We start from the raw sequence: 11,896 nt of genomic DNA, 5'->3' as shown, positions 1-11,896 counted from the left end.
CGGTCCCCAGCGCACGCCCCTGCCCCGGCGGGCGGCCTCGCGCATGCGCGGCGCGGCGGCGCTGTCCGTTCAGCACCACGCGGAGCCGGGACCCGCCGGGACCCGCCGCTGCCGGTGAGCGACGGCGCCGCCCCCCGGCCCCGCCAGACCCCCCCGGCCCGGCCCCCCCCCAACCCCTTGCCCGGTCCCGCTGCCCTCTCGGCGGGCTCTGCCGCCCTCTCTCCGCCCGCAGGAGCTGAGGGACCCCTGGGAAAGGCCGGTCCCCGGGGCTCACAGTTCTCACAGCACCCCCGAGCGGCAGCCGCTGGGTTCCCGTTCCTCCGCCGGTACCGGGCTGCCCCCCCCGCCCCAGGGCCTGGGATAGGACTGCCCGCCCGCGGTCCGCCGCCCCCAGCCCGCATGCCGCGACCCTGCCAACCGGCCCTTCGCGCTTCGGTCCCCCGCCGGTGCCCCGCCTGCCCCTGTAGCCCCGGGGAGCGAGCGGGGCCCGTCGCCTTGCCGGCAGCCTCCGCGGAGAAGCGGCCCGGGCTCCTGCTGGCGCAGTTGCCATAACGACTTCAGGCAGGGCTCCCGCAGAAGCAGACGCTGCTATTTCCCCGCTGCTGGTTTGCGGGGCAGGCCCCCCGTTGGTACGGCACTCGTAGCGACACACCACACCTCAGAGCTGGCCCTGATGGGTGACTCCATCCCTGGCGTGGATCTGAGCCCTGCCACCTTGTGCAGCACCAAGCTGCTGCTCAGTGCTGGCGACAGGCACTGTAAAAAGATTCACCTGGCAAAAGAGCAGGGCCCACATACAGTGAACGAGTCCCAGATCCCTGCTCCTGAATTCCCTGGAACAAGTTCCCTTGCAAACAATGACCTGTCTATGCACCCTGGTCTGCTCATTCCCTCCCAGTGTGGAGGCTGGTTTGGGGAAAGGTCTTCTTATCCACAGTGCCGGTCCTCTGGGGGTAGCTACTCACGCTACCTGTCTGCCCCTGGACATGTAGCACCTGCCCCTTGAGTGGCTCCCTGAGTTAGCACAGTGCTTTTCTCATTTACAGAAGGACAGGTGAGGCAGGCATTTTCAATTTTCTAAAGGAGCTGAGAATGGCCCCAGCCATGGCCTGGGACAGCCCTTCCTTCCCCTGCGGTGGGGGCACAGAAAGCTCTGGGAGTCCTGATCCTGCTTCTAGACCAGGAGGTTTCAGCCCTGTGCTCACTCTGTTCTTGAGATCCTGCTGTGAAATAGAAGTGTGGCACCTGGCAGGGAGTCCCTTAATATTGCCCCTGTAAGTGAATGACTGTGACTGTAGTTGGCTACAAGGAGGCTTTTTGAAATAGTGGTCTTGGTCTGGATAGGAGGTGAGGGAGCACCAGCGAGCAAGGGAGCGCAACGCTCAATTACACCTGGCCTTCGTTGAAGGCTTTCTGTGCCAAACCAGACCTGGCTGGGAGCCCCCAGCTTGTGTTGAGTCCTTGCTTGGAGGAGCTGTGTTGTGGAGTGCTTATTATCCTTCCTGAGCAACATGTGTGCTGGGCTGGCAGGTGGGACCTGCTCTGCTCCCCTACCAACCTCTGCTTATGTTTTTCATTTCATCTGATCCAGCTGAGCTGGCTGAGTCACTTCCCCAGGAGTCTGCTGGTAGCAGGGCTCAGAGGAGGGCTGAGAGTCAGCCCAGACAGATTCTGGGTACCACAAGGAGGTTGGGAGGCACCATTATAACAGAGGCAGAAGTGCGACACAGCTGTGTTTGTTTGGCCTCTGTTGCATCCCAAACTTTTGCTGGCTTGCACTGCACGTGGAGAAGGTGAAGACTCTCCTACGTTTAGGATCTGGTGCCAATGCAGAGCCTCAAGGGTTGGTTAGTGCAGGGCCATCTCCGCTGAGCCACTCACGGCACTATTCAGGAATCACACCTAATCCAGCTCACTTCAGCCTGCTTGCAGGACAGCAGTCCTTGTGCCAGGGCTGGGGCACTGCAGCCTCTCAGGTGCTGCTGGCTCTTTTCCAGATACAGCTCTCAGGGTCAGCATTGCTGTGGGAAACAATGAACAGCTTTTCAATTCTGCAGCCTGAAAACAGGTTCCCTAACAGAACACCACAGCAAGTGCAGCAGGGCGCTTGTTCTGACAAACCTTTTTAGGCCCTGAGCTTAGTGCAGCCCTGAGTTTGCTGTTTCAGCATTTAGGGGCATGCAAGCAAGATGGGGAAGAGAACGGTGAATGTGCCAGCTGTGTCAGGGCACAGCAAGGGTGGCTGTTTCTGAAAGGGCAGGGGCCTCACTAGCCAGTACCCAGTGAGAGCAACCAGGGTCAGGCACAGCCATATGATTAACAGGCAGGGCCATGGTGATGCAGTAGGGCTGAAGTCAACCTACAAGGGAGGGTCCAAATCAACAGTTCTCATAGGCCAGCATGAGACTAGCTTAACTGAGCTAAGCTAGAGACCAGCACTCCTACAACATTTCTTAACAGGAACTAAGAGCCCCAGACTGAGCTTAAATAGAGTCCTGGGCCTATGGGTAGGACTGGTGGAGGCTCCAGGTGAGGCTGGTTAAGGCCACTAAGGTTTATTAGTGCTCCCAGGGCCTTAGCAGCTGTTCATCTGTGGTAGAGCTAGTAGGTTGGTTGGTTTGAGGCTATGGCTATTGAGATGTATGTGTTGTGTACTAGGAGTCATGGGCAGTTTCTAGCTGTGAAATGATCAGATTGTTCTCTTTCTTCTCTACAGGTTGCTGCAGATGTTGAAAGAGCATTAGAGCCTGTTACTGCATTGTAAGGGTGTATGCTTTACACATCAGAATGTCCAGTGGAGCTAGCAACCTAGGACTACACCAATGGTAAGGATACCCAGCCAGTACTACTTTTGTGCTTATGTCTGTAATGTTTTCCTATATGCAGGGTGGTTGTGGTATGGCTGTATGGCACTGCAGTACAGGGCTTGGGTAGTGTTATCCACTGTAGCTTAGTACTGAAGGGAAAACTCAAAACAGGCAAGCTTGAAGGACTAGAGCTTTGTTCTGCTCTCCTCAGTCAAGAGTTACAGCAAGCTTTTGCCTTTCTGGTAAGATATGCTTTGTCTAAGGTGGGTCTGCATTTGTCTTGAGAGGTGTCTCTAAGTCTTCTTTTTAAGCTTCAACTAGATGCGTGTTTCTAGTTGAGCCCTAATACTGCAAACTGGTCTGCCAAAACAACTTCCTGAGTTGGCCTTGATGTTAGGGAGATCCTGTAAGACCAGGGGAATTCACCTTGTTAGTCAAGCAGTAGGATGAGGGTAGAGCTTAGGCTAAAAACTTCCTGCTATAAGCTTGGGTAACTGCCAGCTTCTAGATTTTAAAGAGGATGTGGGAAAGATTATCACAACTACTCCTGTAAGACTAACCAATTCTCTCAATTTATCTTCTAAAAAGGAATAAAAAAGGGTTGTGGTCCCATTCATGTGCAAGTGTACTAGTGTCTGTAAGTGCTATGAGGTCAGGGGTAAGCCTGGTGGAGACAGGACATGAGAGATGAGGAAATAGAGCTGACAGGCACTTAAATTAACCCAGCTGGTGTGGTTTCAGCATTTATCCCGTTAGCTCCATGGCACAGTGTGGGCCTGGTGTCATTCAGGCAGCCCCAGTTCCTGGCTTAAAGAGGGTGCCCCTTGCAAGATCAATGAGGTGAGCTTAGAGGTGCTTCCCTTTCAAGGGGGAACTGCATCTGCTGTGACTCAGCAGGCACATGCTCATCACTTCTGTTTTGTCCCCTCGTAAGATATTGTTTTGGACAAAGTATGTCTGAAGCTGCCTGTTCCTAGAAGCAGTGCTGGGCTGTGACACCTGCAGTGCTTGCAGGGCAGCCGGGGAAGTGTACTGCACAGGTACCTTCAACAACCAGGGAACACTGGTCAGTCCTACGGCTCTCCTGTTATCCCAGTAGCCACTGTTGTCCTGTGAGGGAAAGCAGAGTTCCTGTGTCGGGCCTTGAGCTGATCTGTAGTGATGAGACACCAAGCTGAGCCCTGGGGGGGAGGAAGCAGATTAGCTCACAACTGCTGCTGCAGCTTTCTTGTATCTTTCTTGGAAACATATGGTGCTGGCTGCTCTTGGAACCAGGGCATGGCCTTGAGTCTGATCCTGCTGTCATTTCCATCCTCATGAACATCCCCCTGAAGTGAACAGAGACTTCAGCCAGCTGCACTGCTGCGAGGCAGTGCAGGTGACTAGCTGTACTTTTGAAGAGTCTAGAGAAGCAGTTTGGTTTTGACTTTATCCTTTAGGAAGCAGGGGTAAGTTTTAGGGAATTGGGGCCTGAGGGATGGGAGTCCTGTGGTTAGAAGAGCTGACCTCAAGTCAGGAATCCCAGGCTTTGGTTCCTAAGGTGCTCCTGATTTGCCAGCTGATCTTGGGCAAGTCTTCCCCACTCATGCCTCTTGACTTTTCCCTCACATTGAAAATGCAGTTATTTCCATGTCAAAGGTATATTAAGGGGTTGTCTGGGTTTCCTCGAGCCTGCTGGGATCCCTAGAGGCTGTTACTGTAGAAGGGTAAAACTTATTTTTAGAAGATTAGTATGATGCCAAGCCAACACTATCTATTACCTGGTATGATGGCTTGGCACTTTGCTGGTTAAACACCTTTAGCCTTGCAAAGACTTTGGGGTCACTTCCTTTACAGTTTTCTACTAGTCTCAAGTGGGGCAAGATGCAAGGTCTTTTCAAGGACACCAGTAGCCTGCAGTGTTCACTACTTAAGATGTGAGAGCTGGGTGCATGCAGCACCCCAGAACTTGAGTCTTTCAACACTGTTTTTTCTTGGACTCTCACCAGGTTCTTTCAAAGGATCTGACTCCATATTCTTTCTGGCTGCAGGATAAGTCTGACACACTCCATCGCTCTTAGAGTTGGAGTGGACCACAGCTGGACTTCTTGGTTGCATGGGAGAAGGTGTTAAACTTACAGGGCAAACTGTTCTCAGTGAGTGCTGAGATTGCACAGTGCCACCAGAAGCCACTTTTAAGCTGGTGAAACAGGAACATGTGATGCCTTCTGTTCAGCTCTTCCCTGTACATGCCACCTTCCCCTTTCTCTTACTGAGAAGAGAATCTGACAGTCAGTGCTAAAAAAAAAATAAATAGAAGTAAAGCAAGGCCAAGTTGTGCAAGTCAGGGTTGGAAAAGTAACATGCATGAGGAGCTCCTAGCTACACACCAATGCAGGGCTGTTCTGTAGCATCCCCCTCATAAATCCACTGCTTCCAAGCTTTTGGCATGTTCTTTGCATGTGTCTCCACACATCTCCATGGTGGCAGGTTTTGCTCAGTTTCCTCACTATGCTTGTGATTACTGCTTCTTAACTGACCTTTTAGGGTTTCCATACCTTTTTTACAATTCTGTATGTGACCACATTCTCCCTGTGCTGGGTCAGGCTGTGTGCCTGGGGCTTGCTCTTTCTTTTCTGCATAAGATACTCCCTGTATTCATTGCTTTTACTCTCCCTTACACCCTTTCACCTTCCCCCATGTGAATCTTGAGACTGAAGGTGGGGGCAAGGGATCACTTCTTCCTGTTGCAGAGATTAGCTAGAGAGCAGTTCCAGAGATCTGCGCTGCAGCACAAGCCATGTCCTGGGGAGCTACACCAGAGAACTGGTTATTTGAATTGTTTCAGACTAAAGTTTTCTCATTGGTGTAGTGACTCACCATGGTGAGGTGGGTCTGAGTGACCTGCTGGCAGCCAGGAAGCTCCATCCTCAGTGGAGTCTGCACCCCACCAGCCAGAAATCTCCTGCTTTCCTTCGAGACCATCTTTTTCCCTGAACATGTTTTTACCAAGAGATACTCCCACACAATTGTTCCCCTAACTGTTGTGTAGGGAGATTATTTATGGCTCAAGCTGTGCTGAGGCCCCACCTCCCACGTCCTCAGGACAGGTTTTACCATGCTGGCATTTCTGTCTTCATCTTGACTGAGCAATGCAGTTGCAGGGGGAAGCCTGCTCGCTAGCGGGCTGGGACAGAGTCTGAGGGGATTTCTGTAACAGCAGGTGTTCCTGGGGTGTTACGGAAATATTTTGTTACAGCCCACTCTGAGGCCCAGCACACAACGTTTGCTACCTCCTCTCTACACCTCTGCTCTTCCAAGCCTGTGTCCCTCCTGTGGGAAGGGGCAGCCCCAGGTAGGGACCTGGGACAGTGGGGAGGGCAGGCAGCAGCTATCCCTCACATAGACTGTAGTCTGCAATGGCTCTTCTCTCTGATAAGTGATTTTGGAGTCTGTGTCCTTTTCCAGAGTGCTTTTCACCCTGAAGAATCCTGCTGTTGTCCCATGTGCCTGCCCCATGCAAGGGAGCTGCAAGGGGCACAGGACAGTGCAGGTGTGCTCTCCCTGATCCAGGTCTGGGCCGAAACCTGAGGGCTGGGGGGTGGGGGAGGTGGGCAGGCAGAATCTCCAACACTGCCTTTTTGCCCTGAGTAAGCTGTAAAGCAACATTTGTATAACAGACTGTCAAGGAAGGGTATTTTCACCATTTATCCTTAACCACCAGCCTGGTGGAATAACGATAAGTGCATCAGCCCATTAAAGACTTGGCTTATACTGCAGTGGCTTTTTAAATATACAGTCAGTATGTGGTTGGGTGTTGGCAATGGAGGCAGAAGTCATTAATTAGAGCCCCATAGTTAAGTCTAGGCCCCGAGGGATCATATGCAACCTAATTGGTTGCCCTGTAACCCTTAATGTAGAGACAAGGAGTTCAGCTTCCTTTGCCCTCACTTGGGACCTATCTCCTGTGGGGCTGGAGTTGCTGTTTCCATGGTGCTTCCAGTGAGCTGGGTGAGGAGCACCCATCTGCTGGTGGAGTGACTGTCCAAAGCACAGCCCCACTGACTTTGGCAGCAGTGAGGCAGAATATGATCTTTATGCCCCTTTCAGTGCCTGAAGCACAAGCTGTGCCAGAAGAAATGACTCTGACAGCCCTGCTATGCTCAGGGGAGCAGCCCTGAGGTGCACCAGGGGGTTTACTCCAAGTGGAGCTGCAGCTGCAGAAGTGCCTTTCTAGAGGCTGATCTGTGTGCTTCAGGACAGGCTGAGTATCAGCCCCTCCTGGAGCCAGCTAGGGGAAGGAGCTCTTGTCTACTGCCTCCCAGATATCGTCTAGATCTGTAGAGTTGCCAGGACACTATGGCATCCCAGGTTTGTCTCTTGCAAGCAGGAAGTTCATCATTGTTCTGCCCTGATGACACCCGCACCCTTCTGGCCTCGTGAGGGAGAGCTGTGTTGCAGGCTTGTGAAGATGAGCAAGGGCATTGCTGGCAATAGTTAGAAAACTCCTGGAAGCTGCCTGTGGCTGGGCTTGAGGAACTGGGTGGGCTCTCATGCAGGAAGGATGTGGTGCCTGCATGCCTCCAGGCAGGGACTGGAGGTGCCGAAGTACCCAAGTGACAGTAAAGAGGGTTCCCCGTGTACTGCACTCCTGGCTCTCTAGCTAAGCCCACTGGGTTGGAGCTGAGGGGTAGAGTATGGGGGGCTCTCCTTGTCCCCTTCTGTCATCTGCCAGAGGGGTTCCCTGCTCCCTTCTGCCCTGCATCAGCTGGGGACGGATTCACAGCACGAGGGACCAGGGGAGCCAGGGCTAAATCCTGATCCAGAGGGGCTTATGTCAGTGCTGGCTGGACCCATGTATGTGGGCACATCCTTCAGGAGTTACAGGGCTGTGGGAAGGTGACGGGAGATATGGAGCAGGGTGCGGTAAGGGAGAGAACAGCTACTGTGGGGGAAACACATAATTTGGAAGGAAATGTGTTTTCTGAGCGTGGCCTGGATATCCAGCCAGGGTGGCAGGAGAGGACCTCTCCCTTACCCTCTGCAGGGCTGCCTGGTACGGACACTCTCCCACTTGGTTAAATTTGTCGCTCCATCTGCGGCTTACAGAAAAGCCTTCCCCCTCCCTGCCCTCCTGCCATCAAGAAGCTGCTGAAGGAATCAGGTCGTTGATCCTGCAGCAGCGAGGCCCCTAATTAGCCAATCTTCTCAGAGTCTGCCGGGAAAGCTGGCTGTGTGTGAGGCAGCTCAGGGACCTCTAGTCCCTGGCGTGGGGGAGAGGGGCCCAGCGCAGGCAGGAGCCCAGAGAAGGAGGGAGAAAATGGCAGCGCTTCAATGCATTAAATATGAGGAGAGCCTGCCCAGCCTGCTGCTTTGTCCCCATGTCCCCGTGCCTGGGAGGGGAGAAGGGGACACACTGTCTGGGTGACAGTGAAGGCAGGCAGACATGGAAGTGGGCTTGCTGCAGGCAGGGGAAGCAGCAAGGAGGGGCACCACTCCCCAAATTCCTCTTGCAGGCACAGTGTGCACGTGAGGCCCCAGCTCCCCTGGGCCTCTCCTCACACACATTTAATAACGATTGCTGGGCTGGGTAATAAAGTGCTGTTTAATAGCGAATCGATCGGGCAGGCTGGGCGGGCAGGGAGCACTGGCTGCCAGCCCCAGCAGCTGCTGCCTGCAGACCCAGCACTGTCTGGGGGCCATGCCACAGCACCCCTCGTCTTGGCACCTGGCTGCCCCACGTGAGCTCTGCTCACACACGCCTCTGGTGCCGACAGAGCCCCCATGCCTGGGTAGGATGCAAAAGATGGGGGTTTTTTTCCCCCTTGTAGCATGAAGTGCTTTCCTGTGACTGGGGTGGTGTTTCCCATCCTTGGGGTGTTTGGTGACGTGGTGATGTAAAGTCTGTGGTGGCCTGGGACACCTTGGGACCTGTGGCCACTGTGTGCTTAGGGTGAGGACCTGTGGAGAAGCAAGTCCACAGCACAGGGCTTGTGCTCTGGGGCAAGAGCCAGCAGCCTGCTGGAGGTGGCCAGTGGCCCAGGCCACACAGCAGCTTTTGTCTTCTAATCCTCACAGTCCCCAAGCGGTGGGGTGTGGGTGCAGCCTGTACCCTGCAGCACAGGGCGTAACACACAGGGCTGTGCACGCTCGTGCATGCGGACATGTGCCCACGGTCACGCTGGAACTTGGGTGCTGCTGAGCAGGGATGCGCCACGCATGGCATTGTGCATGCTGATGACAGGAGCTGTGTGCACCAGGACATGGGGACATGTGTGGTGTCACACTGGGACATGCACACCGGCAAATGGGGTCACGCTTGCCAGCACATGAGACCGGGTTCACACTGGCGCAGGGGGATGTGCACGCCGGGGCCTGTGTGGTGGCACACTGGGGCACGAGGCCGTGCACACGGGGACACGGAGGCGTGCACAGTGCTGCACGGGAACACGCCCGCCCGCCCGCCCGCGGGGCCGTGCACCCCGGGCCGGTGCGGCCACGGCCGCTCCTTGCTCCGCGTGTGCCGGTGCCACCAGGTGGGGCGGGGCGCGGCGCCCGGTGGGGGTCTCCCATTGGCTGTCGGGGCTGTCAGCGGGGCGGAGTGACAGGACCGGGCCAGGATTAGCGCGGCGGGGAGCGGCGGGCTGGGGCCGGTGGCACCGTTCCGCACCGCACCGCGCCACGCCACGCCGTGCCCGACGGGCCGTGCCGTGCCGTGCCGTGCCGTGCCGTGCCGTGCCGTGCCGTGCCGTGCCGTGCCGTGCCGGCGGCAGCGCGGAGGATGCGGCGGCACTGCCGGTAAGGCGCGGGGAGCGGGGCGCGGCGGGGACCGGAGGCCGGAGCAGGGCGGCGGGGGAACGGGGAAAGTTGCAGCAGTTGTTGCGGGGACCGGGACGGCTCTGCGCCCTCCCGGCAGCGGTGACCGGCGGGTGGCGGCACCGGGCTGCAGTGGCACCGGTGGGTGCCCGGCGGGGCCAAGACCCGCCCGCCGCTGCCGCGGAGCGGCTCCGGTGTGCCGGTGCGGCGGGACGGGCGCGGGGCCCCTGCCCGGGCAGGGGGGGCGCGGCGGGGGGAGCGGGCGGGCGGGCGGCTCCGCCGGCTCCCCCCCCCGGCCAGGGGGGGCTCCCTGCTCATCCGGATGGATGTCACATCCACTCAGGGCTGATCCCGCCGGGACGGGAGGTGCCGGGCGAGGGCGGCCGAGCTGGAGGGGCCGGGGAAGGAAGGGCAGGCTCAGCCCCAGCTTGGAGGTGGGGCACATCCCCTGCCTCGACACTGTCCTCAGGAAGGGGTCCCCTGTTTGTCCCACAGCCCTGGGGCTGCCAGGCGCCCCTCCTCTGTCACCACTGCATGTCCTGAAACTGCTCCGTGTCTCTCCAGAGTGCAGCGGTACCTCCTAGGGCCCGTTCTGCCCCAGCTCCGGCAGGTGGCCGGCACCCACAGCCTGGTTTCCCCATTCCCTGCCACCATGCTGACAGCAGTACCGTGTCTGGCACACATATACAGCCCGTGGTGTGAATTCACCCCCCAGCCCTGCACCTCTTGCTTCCCTCCCATCCCTGTCCCATCCTTTGCCCGTTCCCCTTGCATCCTCCCCCAGCTCCTGCGCGTTGTCCCCACACACCCCGGCGTGGGTGTGCTCTTCCCCCGCAGCGTGAGCAGTTCCTGCTGTCTGCTGCCTTCACCCCGCATCGCCCCGCTCAGCCAGGCAAGCGCCTGCACGGGCAGTAACCGTCCCCCACTGCACCGGGCACAGCTCAAAGCAAGGGCTGGGAAAAATCCCTGGATATCCCTTCGGCCGCTAAGAAGGGGCAGGCCGGAGAAGCAAGTTTCTTGTATGTATAGATGTTTTATTGAACAAATGAAATCCCCCACTGATGTGCAGCTCCCAGCTATCACACTGCTCCTGAGTTTTTCTCTTTGAACGTGTGCCCTGGGCTGCCCGGGCAGCCTCACTGTAAACTTCCCTTTGCAGGACTTCTCCTGCCTTCAGGCAGTGGGACCAGCAAGGCTTCCTCCAGCTCACTGGTGCCTTACAGCCCAACCCATTCATCACAGTGATTTAAAGAGCATCAGTCCGATTCACGATTTAAATCAGCAAGCAGGAAGCCTTAGTTCCATCATTGATTTTTCATCTCTGTTACATTTGTGCTTTTTACCTTTTATTATTAAAGAAAAACTCACTCTGCTGGATGGTGTAGCCATCCAGCTTCAGTGGCTTGCGGGCAGGCATGGCCTTTACTCTGAATTTGATAATTCTCCTTTGATAACCAGGAGGACATGCTGTGCTTATCCCATTTATTTTAGCAATAACTCACATGTATTGCGATAGGCTGTCTTTTGTAGATTTGTTATGTTACAGAGAATGCCAACTATTCCTAGTGATAACTTTTTTCCCTTGGCGCGTGTGTCAATCTATGTTTAGATAAAAAGTGGAATTTCATTTGAAATTTATAAACCCCACATTTTATTATTTATCAGTTAACTTCAGCAACCTTGAGTGTGAACACAATCATAACAGGAGAAAAAGACTGTAAAAACAGTAACCAATATATTAAATGGGAGAGTGTATTTTTGAGGTGAGTGAATTACAGATTGCTGCTGCTCAGCAGGAGCCAGATTTTTTAGCAGTGTGATAATGCAGATAGATGGGCGCCTGCCCCACGGTCATGATTTGGGATATTTTATTAAGAGTTATGTCTCTGCATCTCTGAAGCCTAAACACAATTGAAAATCCAGCCTCACATCCTCAAGGAATGCAATCCTGTCTGGTTTGTACTCGGAAACAGGGAGAAGAAATCATGCTTTCTGCTGTTTCCAACTGGCATTTGGTTTCTCACTTTCAAATTATGAGATCTAAGTGAAGGACTTAGCATCTCAGCATCTGTCAGAAGGCAAAAGCAGCCAAGGCAGAGTCTTCTCTGCATACCAAGAATTCAGAGAAACTCAGGGAAGGATGAGTACAAGTTTTAGCTCTGCTGGGAGAAAGAAACATGTCAGCAGCCCTGCCAGTGGCACTGATGGGGGCTCCAGGTCCTGCCTTCCCCTGCAGCTGCCTGCCCGCTGCTGTGGACTGGCTGGTCTCACCTCTGGATAAGGTCTCTGGGCAG

At 55.4% G+C, this 11,896-nt stretch overlaps 1 protein-coding gene across 3 annotated transcripts in view; it reads left to right on the top strand.

Moving 5' to 3' along the window:
• Positions 1-63: 63 nt before the first annotated feature.
• Positions 64-11,896, top strand: part of PSD (pleckstrin and Sec7 domain containing) — a 49,332-nt gene continuing 37,499 nt past the window's right edge. For 2 of the 3 annotated variants that reach the window (XM_074830773.1, XM_074830771.1), the window contains exon 1: positions 9,423-9,584. The gene's annotated coding sequence lies outside the window, so the exon portion shown is untranslated. Of the gene's footprint in view, positions 115-2,716; positions 2,826-9,422; positions 9,585-11,896 lie in introns of those variants that run through there. The other variant, XM_074830772.1, reaches the window with a different exon arrangement.

This window comes from Strix aluco, chromosome 7, assembly GCF_031877795.1.
Source record: "Strix aluco isolate bStrAlu1 chromosome 7, bStrAlu1.hap1, whole genome shotgun sequence".
NCBI lineage: Eukaryota > Metazoa > Chordata > Aves > Strigiformes > Strigidae > Strix > Strix aluco.
This window is presented reverse-complemented; position numbering and strand designations above follow the sequence as displayed.